This window comes from Pinus tabuliformis, chromosome 3_1, assembly GCF_031772625.1.
Source record: "Pinus tabuliformis cultivar Carrire ecotype Pingquan chromosome 3_1, CPIR1, whole genome shotgun sequence".
Taxonomy (NCBI): Eukaryota; Viridiplantae; Streptophyta; class Pinopsida; order Pinales; family Pinaceae; genus Pinus; species Pinus tabuliformis.
This window is the reverse complement of record NC_142301.1, coordinates 963,166,211-963,181,882: the sequence shown is the minus strand read 5'-3', so window position 1 is coordinate 963,181,882 and position 15,672 is coordinate 963,166,211.

Here is a 15,672-nt window from a genome sequence, read left to right as displayed (position 1 = left end):
CATTATCCATAAAATAATTAAGGAATCCACAACCAATACCCTAGAATCTCCTTACCCTATATAAAAGGTACCACAGACAAAATTGCCAGAATTCTCTCCAAGCATAACATCATGGTTACCTTCACACCCCCTAACACCATCAAAAACATGCTTGATTCTGCTAAGGACGTAATAGACCCAAAAAATCACAAAGGAGTATACTCGGTTCCTACTCATGTGGAATAGTATATAGGTGAAACAGGGAGATCCTTTGGCATAAGAAACAGGTCGGAAAAATCAGGTCTAACAGAACATGCATGTTCTTCCTCACACTATATTTGTATGGAACAAGCAAAATTTTGTCACAACGAAGACCATTTTTTAAAAAGAAGGGTGAAGGAGGCAATTGAAATTGAAAAATCCTCCAACAACATGAATAGAGATGATAGACTAAAATTAAGTAGTGCCTGGAAACCCTTATTAAATAAAATAAAAAAGCAGACATACAAATATTCATAAATATATATATATATATATATATATATATATATATATATATATATATATATATATATATATATATATATATATATATAACCAACCCTAACTCTATCTTAAATATAATGTAATAAGACAACTTAAATAAACCTTCAAGCTTGTACTTCAAAATTTTTACATTGCTTGTAAAGCATTTAATACATAGCAAAGAACTTAAATATATAACATAGAATTTAATAGAAAAAATTAAAAATTAAAGAATTAAATTAATTAATTAATTAATTAATCTAAAAGTATACATAATCAATCACCAAATAAATAAATAAATAAATAATAATAATAATAAATAATATTAGTAATAATAATAATAAATAAATATATAATTATTAATCAGTTAGTCAATTGAAAGCCGACAATAAAAGAAGACATCAAATATTTTTCGATTAACTATTAATAGCTCCATTATTTCATGCTCTCTCTTCTCAAAATACAAATCACATTGCCCTAACGATGGACGCACTAAGCTAGTCCAAAATGTTGGTTTCAAAAATTGTTCATAGGTTTTTCCACAAACATAAAAAGACTATCCAAATGTTCTCATGTTGACATATATCTGTAACAAAAAGTTATAACAAATCAATGACAATAATCAGGTCAAAAATTGTGACACACAGTGAAATAAGTTATCGTAATCTCGTCAATAGTTATGACACATTGTACATTGATAACATAAACCACTTACCATAATCTTATCAAACATCTTTGCATATGGTAAATCAACAACATCAACAATCTACCATAATTTAGGTCGGTACCTCTAACATACGGTGCATTATCACCATAATTTTGGGTACTACTCTTGAAACACTATAGATCATCCATAATTTTTGTCAGTACCTATGGCACATGGTGTATCCTTATCATAATTCTATTCGGTGCTCCTAACATCAAACATCATTAGCATCAACTAGCCTTTGTAATTTTGGTCTATCTGATACATTGGATATAGACTAGTCTTAGTTTACCATCTTTCTATTTGATACTCGACACATGGTGAATCCCCAAATGCCACACTCTATTTGAATAATTCTAGGTCTCTAGGACCACCCTTCATAATTCTAGTCAATATACTTCACATAGGAATAATGCATGTCCTTTCTTAGACCATTCTCCCTATTTTTTGTCATCATACATGACACATGATTAATGATTGCCCCTTTTTTGGACCATTCTCCCTAATTCTAGTCAACATATGTGACAGAAGCAAAAAATTAGTCCATGATGCTATCTCAAAGAAGCAAGACTATCCAATCCTATCGAGTCCATTCCCCTAGCTATGTAAACGTGTTAAACTGCCATTCTTCAAAAAGAAAAAGTTCATTTTTATCCCGAATCAATTGGATCTGCCTTTGTCTTTATTCCTGCTATTGTAGCTGCTGGAACTACTGCTACTGGCACTGGAGGATCCGAAATGAGCGATGCCTTAATAACTTCTATATTGCTCAAGGCTGCCTGGCTCAGATGCTATCCACTTCCACTGTCACAGGAATAGGACCACTTGTAGTGCCTGCTTGAAAGTTAGTAAGGTCAGTCTAAGGCTAACAACACTCTTTTTCAATGAGAGAGATGTTGTCAACAAGAATAATCTTATCCATAAAGTGTGTGTGTGTGTATATATATATACACTACATCTAGGGCTAGAGGATTTGCTAACAATTTTCTATACTGTATATTAATATTGAATCCATTCTTCTTATTTTTATACCATGCCTCAGTATGAAATATCATGGTGATTCGATCTATCATTGTGGTCATCACCTGCACCTAATCAAGACAATCCTGTAAGCAATTTCTAAATCCATATTTCTTCTCAACATATCAATCCAACTGCAGTTTGACCACTACAATACTAATTGCAACAATTGTCCACTTCATGCTCAAACTCAGAATGGATCCCAAACTAAAGAAATATCCTAATGAACTCTTCTATCTTCTGCACTCTCTTCCCAATTTGAATATGGAAATGTACTTCATTGTTTAAAATATAACTATTTTTTCCATTATCAATTATACAATGCTAATACTCTAACCCATGTTGAGAAACATGCCTAGGCTCACCTTACCTTCATTAGATCCATCACCATAATTTATTTAATGTCACCCTAACTAGCGCTCCCTCTCACACTGAAACATATGGTCTGTGGAAATTTGGGTTGCTCCCCTTACAATTATTTATCTCTAGCATATTAGCTAAACATATATCATTTGCAATCCAGATACTAACTCCCTTTGGATCTAGAACAAGGATTTATTACTTCTCCCTGTGTCACATGAGTACTTCTACTTTTGTAAGAGACAAATCATGTATGATCAACATTTAACTAAGAATCTAATCCTAAGATTAATGTGTCTACATGTGATTTTATAAAGCCTTTCTCGATCATGAGTCTTCTTCTCATGTACTTCAAACTCTTGAAGTGACTCTATGTACAATTCTTCTTCCTCAATTACTTCACTGAGAGAAATGATCTGTCCATTCATCTAGTGAAATTTTTGAAACAACGATAATAGTTCTAAGAAGTGTACCTCTTAGTCTTGGAGAAAATATCTTGTCATGAACCTCTCCCTCTTTCTGGGAGAACCTTTTATTCAACTCGTGCTTTGTGCTTCTATATCTTGCCATTTGTTGCATGCATACTTCAAAATTTCTAATCTGTTAGCTCCCTCTAAGATTGGATTTCACCTACCACAATATCTCTCAAGAAATATGAGGATTGTGGGAAAATCCTCTTGTCACATGCTTTTCTTTGTTCTTCCACTTCTTCCATCCTCTTCTCAAATCTTGGCACCTTTGTTGTGTACTTGTAATCCTCAATTGGAGGCCACATAATAACAATTATAACAAAGTAAAGGATGTAAAGGTAAGAGGCTAATAGTAAACAAATGAAAACAATAATAATTAAGATACGTATCTTTCGATGGTTATAGTATAATATCAACTCCCTCTTAATCTTACCCTTCTTGAATCCATCTTGCAACTTCCTCATCCTCATCCTCATCATCAACATGATGTCATACCTTCTACTAGGGTTTATTATTTTAGTGGAAACATATATCTAGGTCTAACTCTATGGTTTTTCTTCACAGACCTTAGTGTTACATTATGCTTTAATTAATCTAAGGTTTAGACATACTAATTTTGCAATATCCCTTTCACACCAACAAACTTTGCAATATGTATATCCAAATAACCATAGACTCATCCTCAAACATATTTTATCATAATGTTCTTTATGTTTTCAATCCAAGAACCTCTAGTAGATATGTTGATTTAGCAGAAATGCTAATTTAGGTTTTGTCCTAGGGGTTTGTCCATACACACTAGGGCTTTCTTATCCAATCCCTTTTAGCCATTTATGGTTTTCAAACACTATTTTTTTCAATTTTTCAAAACCCTGGAATCAATATGCTTCTTATGTATGAGATGAACTTCGTCATAGTCATCAATAAATCAAGTCTATTTCAATTATTAATTTGTATGAGCCAAGTAATTGATATTTCTCTCAATCATTGTCACAACAACAATATCTTGTTCTTAAATACCTAGTCAAGAAAAAATTGTCTCTTCATACAAAAATATCCAATAGAGTTTTTGTAATTTAGCAAGAATAATCAAATCAAGATTAGGAAACATACCCATGTCATAGTTGGTAACTTTGATTTTGTAGCCATATATTTATGGCTAAATATAGATTTTGATTCTTTCATAATAACACTTTTAGATTCACAAATGATTTACTTTAGCCTTTTAACTAGAAGAGAAACTCAACATTATATCCAAGATATTCTTTCATCAAATGATAGTAACTATTTCCTTGATTTGTGAAGAACAGATATGCAGGATCCATCAACAATGTTCTGTCTCTAAATATACATGTTTGATTTCTCACACTAAAAGTTACTAGTGAATTTCCAAGGATCCTTTTCAGATTAGATCATAAATTTGAAGGACAAACTCGATACAAACCTTTTTGTATCCAAGCATATTGACAAGGATAATTGGCCAAAATTTCCTCTCACTAAGGTTTTCAAATAAACCTTTGAAATCAAATCATTATAGGAGATACCTCTAGATCCAAGAAATAAATGACTTTGCTAGTCTCTCTTTATATATATATACTTTCTAGGCCATGAAAATGACTTTGAACATCTCATAACTATAATGTGATTGTATGGATACAACCTTCACACATAGATACCATACATACTAATCTGACTTCACAAGGAAATTTGGATTCTTCATCCTGGAGATGACTTAGCTAAATTTGTTCTTCTTCAAGGACTCTTACAACAAATATCAGGCTTGTTGGTTAGTATATATGTTATATATTCAACCTGATACTTAGACCTCTATTACGATATGTTAGTTCTTGAATTCGTATCATATCATTTGCATATAAATCCATTCTGAAAACCTTGAGGAAAATATGGTTATTGTATCTCTATGCTTATAGTATTATATGTCCTTTGTGTTTTGAATTTCTTGTTTAAGACGGTTCTTACACAAAAGCCCTTGATATGATGAGAAAAATAATTCATTAAGTGATCCATATTGTAATAATCTATTCTATCTTTTTTATTCTCTAACATAATTCATTAGACTCTTAATCCCAACCTCTTTTATCTTCTTACAATAGGGACAAGGAAATATTTTTCTATTAAATTAACTAACTGAAACTATCACTTGAACTTACTCAGTCTCTTAGATCTCTGTAATTTTTTTAGGTGACTTCATTCTCAGGTTCTAAGCTTTGGCCTTATATGATATGTTCTAACAATTTTTGGCCAACTTGATTTAAATATTTGATCTTCTTCATTATCTCAGGCTTAAGGATGGATCACCATCCTTTTAAATGAGTCCTAGTACAAGATGAAATTTTTTCTTCCTATAATGGGATAGAGACTTATTGTTTTATACTTCTTCAATAGACTTTGACCTTATAAGATTTGATTATGGCTTTGACCCTATACTTTGGCATAAATAATGTATCTTTGATCTATATTCCCTGATATGCTCAAACTTCTTGAATTTGTACAACCATCATATTAGTATTATAACACAAATAAATCTAGGTCTCCTTTGGATCCACTCCTTCCTTTTTAGAACTTAGGAAAATTGACTACTTGAAGGTTGCTCTAATATCCCAACCCTGATACCATGCTCAATTTTTTAATAATCATCTAAATTGATAATTGTTTCTTATGATTTCCCTTATACTAATATTTTCTTACATTTATTATTGATTGTAGATCAATTAAAAAGAGAATTTGGACAATATAACAAAAATTCTATAAGGTCATAAAGAGACAACCACATAAGAACACAAAAGTTTACCCTATGAAAACCCACATGGGAAAAAAAACCCATAAACCTTTTCCTTAGTGAAATGATCAAGGCCAACATACATACATCAATCAAATACAAGATACAACAAACAAACCATATATCTAGGTCAAACCTGGTCCAACTCCATCCTAGTCAAGTAGAATGGTTACTTAAGAACTTTAGTATGGTCTACTCTACCAGAGCATAATCTTGACTTCCTCTTTCATCATTAAAATTAGTCACGGAACCTTCTTATCACCTCACAAACTCACTCTCCTAAATGATATGCCTCTTTTATTTCCTTTCCTTAGATCTTTGCCACCTTAGAACTTCATTGCCTCTCACTTTGTTACCTCAGACTTACTTGCCTCATACTTCATTACCTCAAACTTATCTACCTCAGTGCTTCACTTACTACAGAACTTTATACCTTGCTTCCTTATAACCCATATGATGCAAGTTGCTTGGACTAGAGGAGGAAAAACTGGTGTCTTTATATATTTATTAGAGGTTGAATGGGTGCTTCTATACTGGGGCCAACTTGAATAAGAGGAGGGTCGATCTCGATTCTTAGAGCCAAAAATTATATTTTCAAAATTAAAATTTTATTCTTTTAAAACTCAACACGAAAAACATGTCAAATATTTTTCTCATTCGATAATAGCATCGAGAACATGCTTTAAAAAAAACTAAAAGTAATAATTCTGTAAGCACCTCTCCTTAACCTCAGTGGAATGTTTTCACCTGTTAATCCAATCTCCCTTATATAGTTTGAGAGATGGGATAATAATAAGAAATGTCTTCAAAACTTGAAATAAAGGTACCTATTATATTATTATTGATGAGACATTTATAGTGATATAAAATTCCACCCCAATCTGACCTTTTAATAAAACATTATAGCCAATTAGTTTCTATCAAATCATAAACTTCCATGCCACTCTTTCACAACATGCCAACAATGTGGCTATCCCAGCCAATCTGTTAGGTCCCTATAATACTAGTGATTCCCCCATTACTATTGTTGTTGTATCCCTTATTGTTATTGTTGTGCCCCTATTGTCCCCATATTGTTATTATTGTGCCACATAGAATCCCACTATTGTTATTTTTGTGCCTTTATATTATTATTGTTAGGTCAGCTTGGTTATATAGTGACCCTTTAGAATCCTATATATAGAAAGGAGGATTTTTCAATTGAAACATTCAAGAATCATTCATTTTTGTAATGTAAAGGAGGTTGCCCCCTTGAAGAGGCTGAATTCTAAGGTGTTGATCTATATTTTCTATCTTTTGTGAGCTGGTTTCATAACATTTGGTATAAGAGCTTTGGGTTCTAGGGTCTCGCTACTCTAAACAGGTCATCGTGGAATTTTCTCTATAACCCCTTTTCTGTGAGGTTTCATAAGCAAAAAAGAAAACCCATTTGAGACAAAATCTCGATGAACCTCGGGTAAAAATTTCATATATTGTCTTGCTATAGCTTCGGAGATATTATCTAAGAAAGTTAGGTTTTTGCAAGCTCCAAAATTTCATCTAAAATGGGTCATCGTGGAATTTTTGCTATACCTATTTCACTACGAAGTTTCAGAAGCTAAAAAAAAGAACCATTTGAGAGGAAATCAGTCTCAAGCTTGGCTCCAAATTTTGATTCCTGCCGCACTATATTTTTGGAGATATAATTTGAGGAATTTAGGATTTTTGCAGACCCCCAAATTACATTCCAAATAGGTCACCTTGGGAAAATCATCATAACTTTTTCTGAGCATTAGCTTGAATTTTCATAAGAAGTTACATAAAGAGGACAGATTGAAGTTTTTTGGGTACCATTTTCATAACCTAAGGTTGAAACAGTGACCCGTGGCACGCCATACAATTTCGCTCTATTGAACAAGTCTATACTCAAGTCAGCGTTGGAGATTTGGCATAACTCTTCATTGGAGAATCCAATCTTGATCAGACTTGCAGAGTTAGAAATATTACTCAGAGCGTTACAATAGAAAGGCATAGAAGCTAAGATCAAAGCTAAAGTGGATGATTTAAAGAAAAGAACAAAAGATTTGAAGAGAGATTTGACAAAGTTTCTACAAGAATGTTTACTAATGGCGAAAGGGTAGTAAAGGAAACTCTTGATGAGAACAAAATAAATTTTAATCATGATTTCATAGACTCTAATGTTGGATCAAAGAACCACCATGTTCCAAATATTGATATGAGGAAGTTTGATGGCAAGGATCCCAGAACATGGATACTACAGATGGAGCAATTTTTCAATCTCCATAATGTGCAAAACACACAAAAGGTACGCATTGGAACTTTATATTTGGAACCAAATCAGTTTGCATGGTATCTGTTATCACTCCAGGAAACTCTCCTAGGTTTCAACTTGGAGATGCATGGTAACCATCATCCATTCAATTATGTTATCATTCCAGAAAACTCTCCTAGGTTACATCTCGGAGATGCCTGGTAACATATAATCTTCAATATTGTTCTTAGAACTACTGGAATGGATGATGGTTTGGATCAAGTTAGATAACCATTTTAGCTCTATTCTCACTCAAGACATGCATGAACACTCTCAGCAATACAAGGCTTTAGACCAGTAATGCTAAATAATTAATAGATTCAATGGATAGATGGAGAATATTGACTGTACCAATAGATTGCATACATAAACACATATGAATGACCAGCTACAGGAAGTAAATGAGACTTGCAAATCTAATTTATCAATGCAGAGATAAGATGATAGTTATCTGGCATTAGACACAATAGAAAACATGAATAACCTATTCAAGTGCAAGCATAGAACAATGGAGAAAATGGGCATTGAACGTATAATGGCTAAAGAGGCTTATATTGCTAGAATGAAGATGAGAAGCTTGAAGGAACAAAGAAGTAACAATATCTAGAAGTTGAACCTCTATTACATTTTGCTTTCAGCTATTTATATCTCTTTACAATGATCCTAAGTGTTTTGAGGCTTCAGAGGTGTTAATCTATCCCTCTGTCTTTTTTAGCTATTTGATCTTTGACGAAGCAAGCATGGCTTGAAGGTTTCTTCCTCTGGTAGAAGAATAACTGCATTCAAATATTTTGGGTAGTTTGTTGCATTGTCTGGGAGCTCTCTCATGCTAGAGATTCCCCACAATCATTATGTTTTTTCTGGCTATGTCATGTTGTGGCTCCACGATCGCTTTGGGTTGATTCAGCCTCTTCTCTATGGTGGAATGGCTCTTCAAGCCTATGAAATCCCTTAAAATGTGGATAGTGACTGCTTTCTGTTATGAACAGAGAAATGATGCAATACTGTATATTCCTGCCTTCTCTGTGTATTTTGGACTTCAAAAGTCCTAAAAAATGGTTTATTCATCCATCAGGTCTGCCCTTGGGGTCGCTATCGCATGTCGCACTCAGCCAGTTCTATGGTTCCCTTTGTATTTTGTTTAAACAACAAAAACAAAAAAATACATTGAAGATGGCTCCCTCCGGACTTGAAATAATATGTGATTTCATTCCGAAAACCCATCGGGTCTGGGTTTCATTGCTATCACAATGCCCCAAGTTTCCTTTGTATTTCATTTAAACAACAAAAACACACAAAAATACATTGAAAATGGGCTTTGGTGGATTTCGAAATCAATACAATAGCGTGTACATAACTATTGGGTTCGGTTATCGGGTCGCACATATACCTGTGCATAGGCCCCGCCCCATGGTATAGTGCTGATGCGATTTAGCGATGCAATAAAACACAATCGCATGTCGTACTTGCCCTGGGCCATTTGTAAGCACTCTGTGATCTCCAATAGTGATCGCCAATCGCCATCGTAAGTTCCCTTGGGTCTGTGCTGATTTCCACCGATTGCCTCTGCCGATTGCGACCCGCTAATCAGATCTGGACCGTTGATCAGCTAGATATGACAACTGCTGTTCATTCCTCTGCTTAAGCCTGCAATACTTAGTTTTCATTGTTTTCTTTGGTTTTTTACCTCCCGATAGTGTATTTCCACCCTTCCAATGGCTCTCCTCTTTCTCTAATTTTGACCTTTGGATGATTTTGAGCAAATGCTAAAGATTTCAAGAGCATTTTTGGATCCCTTAGGATGATTTTAAGAAAATTTGGAAACTTTTAGAGCATATATGGATCCCATTTTGGGCCTTTTGTCAGCGAGGCTAACACTGGCTCCTTTTGGGGATGAAATCCTCCCTGTGAGGTTTCAAGGATCGTAAATCAATGCCTTTCCTGTAAAAAAAAATCAAATCTTCCTTCTAGTGTTCCATTAAGCATGGAGTCTATTTTATAATGAAATAAAAACTGAAAAACATATTTACAATGACAAGGCTTTAAAGCCTTAAACGAAATAAAGTTTCAAGAACCGCCCATTTACTGGGCTACCAAAAGTATCTCCTCCTTCCAGACTGTGCAAAATGAATGTATTGTTCTGTTTAATTTGAGTGATGACAAACGAACCTGTCCATAAGGAGTCAAACTTGCCATGATTACCTTTATTTTCCTTAAATGCATCCCGTTTAAGCACACAATCACAAACTTGGAAATTGTCCACTTTTGCCTTACTGTCAAAGGCTTCTTTGATTTTCTTTTGATGAGCCTTTGACTTCTCAACCAGATGCTCTCTGATCTGTTGTAGTTCAACCAGGTTATTCATTCTTCTTACCATGTCATTCTCTTCATCTTATTCTTCTTGCAAAAATTTAGCCACAGGGAGAATCAGCTGGATAGGGAAAAAAACATCAGTGCCATAAACTAGTTTAAATGGAGAATTCCCTATGGACTTTTTGATGGTAACTCTGTCAGCCTATAGTGCAAGCATCAACTTGGAATCCCAGCTCTTTTTTTTGTCCTCTAACAGTTTTTTGATTACCCTTACTAGAATCTTGTTAGATGATTCTACTAGGCCATTGCCTTTAGGATAATATGAGGTAGAATGCACCACTTGAATGCCCATGGATTCAATCATGTCCACCAATTATTTTTCCTTGAAAGTTGCTGCATTATTAGTGACTAGTTTGGTTGGGCAACCAAATCTACTGAAAATATTCTCATTCAAGAACTTTATGACAACTTGATGATTAGCATTCTTAGTGGGTATAGCCTCAATCCACTTGGTGAAATAATCAGTGGCTACTAAGATCCATTTGTGTTGGCCACTAGAATGTGGGTTGATCTCACCTATAAAGTCCAAGCTCCACTTACTCGAAGGGACCATTGACATGTACTGGCTTCAAGGGCAGAGATTTTAGCTGTTGTCTTCCTACAAACCTTTGAGACTTGTCAGAAGCTTTCACAAAAGAAAACACATTAGAGAACAGAGTAGGCCAATAATACCCAGCCCTCACAATTTTGTAGGCTATGGTTTTCCAATAATGATTCCCTCCATAAATGCTACAATGGAATTGGTGTATGACTTCCACAGATTTTTCTTTATCTAGACATCTCAAGAGGATTCCTGATGGGTCTTTCCAATAAAGAAGATTTTTATTTGTGCAAAATTTGGCTGATATGAGTTTAACGGCTCAGGCTTGACTTGAGCTAAGCCCTAGAGGGACTTCTAGCTTTTGCAAAAAAAGAAATATGCTGGAATACCATTCACAGGTGGCTAGATTTTCAGCCAGAGATTGATTCTGCTTTTGCTCTTCCTGCTGTCTTCTCATCATTTGAATTTACACTCATGGAATTTATTTCTAACAGGCTGCGATTTTCTTCAGCCATAAGTTTAGCGAAGCCCTGACCTTTGACAAGCTTAGTGAGATTCGCCTCTATGTTAAATTCTATGAATTTTTCAATCCATTTAGCTCTCTTTCGATCAATATCTGGTTGAGTTAAGACATCTTTTACTGAGGCTGAAGGTACATATGCAACCACTTTGGAATGCAGAATATAAATTCTGAATGCCTATAAATGTTTTATGAGAGCATAAGCTTGTTTCTCAATAAGGTCGTACCTTAGTTCAGCATCCCTTAGAGTTTTGTTGAAAAAGGCCACCGGGTGCTCTATGCCTTCATCATTTTTCTGCAACAGAATTGTTGCAAGTGTATCGTAAGAGGAAAAGGAGAAGATACAAAAATCCTTAGTGTAATCTGGGCTGATTAGAGTGGGAGCTTCAATGATAGCTTGCTTGATGGCTTCAAAAGAGCTTCTTGAAGCATCTATCCATTTTATTTATGATCCTTTCTTTAGCATGGAAGTGATGTGCTTTACTAGCTCTGCAAAGTTTGGAATGAACCTCCTTACAAAGTTAATCTTACCCAGGAAGGATTGAATGTCGCTTTTTGACCTTAGGATGGACAATGTCTGAATTACTTGAACTCTTGCTAGATCAATCTTCACACCTGCAACAGAAACAATACGTCCCAGAATCTTGTCTTCTACTAGAGCAAACCATGACTTCTTTGGGATCACCGAAATTCCAAACTGTCTGCACTTTAGGAAGACCTTCTTCAAATAATGCAAATGGTCTTTGTGAATGTTGGAGAAGACTACTATTTCATCAAGATAAATAAGGAAAATCTTGTCCTTCTCTCCCACAAAGGCTATGTCCATGGCCCTCTAAAAAGTAGCCCCAGCATTCATCAGTCTGAAAGCCATCTTGGAGTACATGAAAGTGCCCCAAGGAGTAATGAAGGTGGTCTTTTCCTGATATTCTAGATGTACAGCAACCAGATTGTAACCTGAAAATCCATCTAAGAAAGACATGACTCTAGCCCCTAAAACTCTTTGTAGCAAGTGTTCCATCTTAGGTAGCAGGTAGTTATCTTTTTTAGAGAAATTGTTCAAATTTCTAAAGTCAACCCAAAGCCTGATTTCTCCATTTTTCTTTCTCACTACCAAAAGGTTAGCTATCCATTTTGAATACCTTAGGGGAACTATGATTTTGTCCAACAACTTCTTGATCTCTTTCTCAATCGAAGGCAATAAGAGAGGGTTGATAGGTCTTAATTTCTGCTTAAAAGGGGTAGTGTTCTTTTCCAGTGGAATCTTGTGCTAAATGACGTTTATATCATAGGTTTCCAAGATCATTGTATTCCCAAGAAAAAATATCAGTGAATTGCTTCATGAGGGTGCAATACTCGGAATTTTGGGCAGAAGACAAATGAGTGGACAAATTTATGTATTTCAGATGGGCTAGGCTCCCTATATTGTGTTTACGAACAACAGACTCATTTTCTATTTTGGAAAGCTTATAAGGCACATTGTTATGATTGAACATTTTCTTTAAAGGCACCAATCCCTTTGGTATATGATTACTAGGTAGCTGGATGATGCTTCCTTGGCCGATCTCATTTTTTGGCTTGGATTGGCCACATTCTTCCATGGTTTCATTTTCTTGGTCGATCTGCATTTCAGCAAATTCCTCAATGACTTGTAAAAACCTGTTAATTTCCTCATCGTCTTCAAAAACTCTCCAATATTTGACATTGTCAGGTAGAGACGGTCTATATTTTACCTAGACTTCATATGTCAATTTAGGAGGCAAAGGAGGAATAAATGTGTTAGCAGACACAACAAGGGAGTCGGCAAGTTGGTTCTTTATTCTCAGAATATAAGAAATGTTGAAATTATAAAAAGAATCCTTGAGCCTCCATACCTCATCTCTGTATGCTTTCAACCTTGGATGCTTTGCTTGGAATGCTTTATTGACCTGTTGAATGATGAGGTCTGCATCTCCAAACACTTTCAGGCCTTTGATACCCATTTCTTTAGTAGCGCTTAAGCCCAAAATCAAAGCTTCATATTCTGCTATGTTATTTGTGACCTGAAAGGTTAATTTGAAAGATAAATGAATGTATTCATGTGTGGGGGAAACAAGGACTACACCTGCCCTAGCATCTTCCTTAGAGCAAGCTCCATCAAATAACATGTCCCAAATCTCTGGGCCTTCTTCCTCAGTGATATGGCAAACTAGTTTTTTAAGTTGCGTGGAGGCCAACTGGGATTCTTTAATATGAAGAATATATGCTCCAAAATCATTGTCAGCAACATAGATTGGATTATTAGTGGGGTTCTTCTCATCGTTGATGATATAAGCCAACTACTCCTCTCTGTATAACCTCTTGCTCTCACCTCCAAAAACTGGGATAGTAGCATAAGACAGATCATTTTGTAATGGTCCACCTAAACTCTTAATCCAAGCTCTGGATAGTAACATGCCAAACTTGGGGGGTACATCTACTACCACAATATCCATCCTCATGCTTTTCATCGATAGCTGAGACAAAGTGATGGCTAGGTCCTTGATTAACCACATACATTTCACTTTTCTAGAGTCAAAAGAAAACAGGTCATGATAAGGCTTCGTGATGTTGAGACCCAACTTATCCATGAAAGCCTTGGGCATTAGATTATGGCTTGCTCCTGTGTCCAAAGGGCAGTTTTGAAGAATTTTTCCATGAATAGCCAGAGAGACATAGAATGATGGGGAGCTTTCTTCACAATTTTCAATCATTGGGCTAAGAATAACAGCTGGTCATCTTGCAGATTTACATAGTCAGTGGAGGCTTGGATGGCTTTAGTCTCAAGGGCCTCGAGGATGGATCTTTTGAAGGACTCATTCTTCACTAGTTCAATATGAGAGGCATAGGTGTTCTTAGCTTCTGAATTTTTGATTGAAAACTGAAAGGGGAAGGAGACTTGTTAAGGCTTCTTACCTCATGAGCTGGAGCTTTGAGGATGATGGGATCAACTATCGATTGCTTTCTCTTATTAGCTTTCTATACTGTAGGGACAACAACTCTTTGAACAGGAGTTTCCTTGGCACTATTCATCTTTGACCTCAAATTATATATGTGTTGATCTTTAATTTACAGAATAGCTTACCCATCCCATTCTTGGCTGATCTTGTCATTGAATAATGACTTTTCATATGCAGCTGAGGTAAAAAAGGAAGCATTGCCTTTATCTTCCAGAGAATTTATCTCATCATCTTCTTGAAACTGCTCTTCTTCCATGACTGCATTTTGGAAATGAGCCGTCACCCTTGGTCTTCATTGGCATCTTTCGTTCGTTGCAAAATCTACAACTGCTTGTTAGTTCTTCTATATGGATTTGGATTTGGATTTCTAGGAGAAAAGGTATTAGGAACTCTTCCTTTCCCAGGATGCTGCTCAACCTTCAACTTGGAGATTTCAGAGGATAATGACTCTGTCATTTTGGTCATTTTATCTCTCTTAGGATTAGAGGATGATGAAGACTCACCCATCTGTATTCTTCTATCAACATTTCCCTTGAGCTTCTCTGTAGCCATGATGTTTGATTCCACTTCCAAGGTTGCATCCTGCATGTCAGCCAAAGTAGCACATCACCTCTCCCTCAATAGCAGGCAGAAGTCAAAATCAAAGCATTGGCATAGGTGAGTTTAGAAGAGGTAGTAGTGGGTTTTAGTTTAGCTGGTATATTGTTGTACATACTGTTAAACCTCTTATTAAATTAGATAGCAACTCACCATTTTCTCTGTTTAAGTTCCCAAACTCAGTGTGGTAGTAGACGAGATCCTTCTTATCCCCCCAATTCTTTAGGAATGCATCATCTAAAGCTTCAATATCTGCTATAGATCTTGGGGTTAGTTCTCTGAACCATTTCTAGCCTCTCCATCTAGGCTTTGGACAAAGACCCTCATCCACACATCATCTTCACTAATGTCCCGATTATCAACATAGCTATAGAATGACTCAAGATGTTCTTTAGCAGTAATACCTTCAGTCCCAGTGAAGTTAGGCCTATATTTATGATATTCTCTAGTAGGCATGGCATTCAAAGGAGTGGGCAGTATTAGAGGTCCATACCT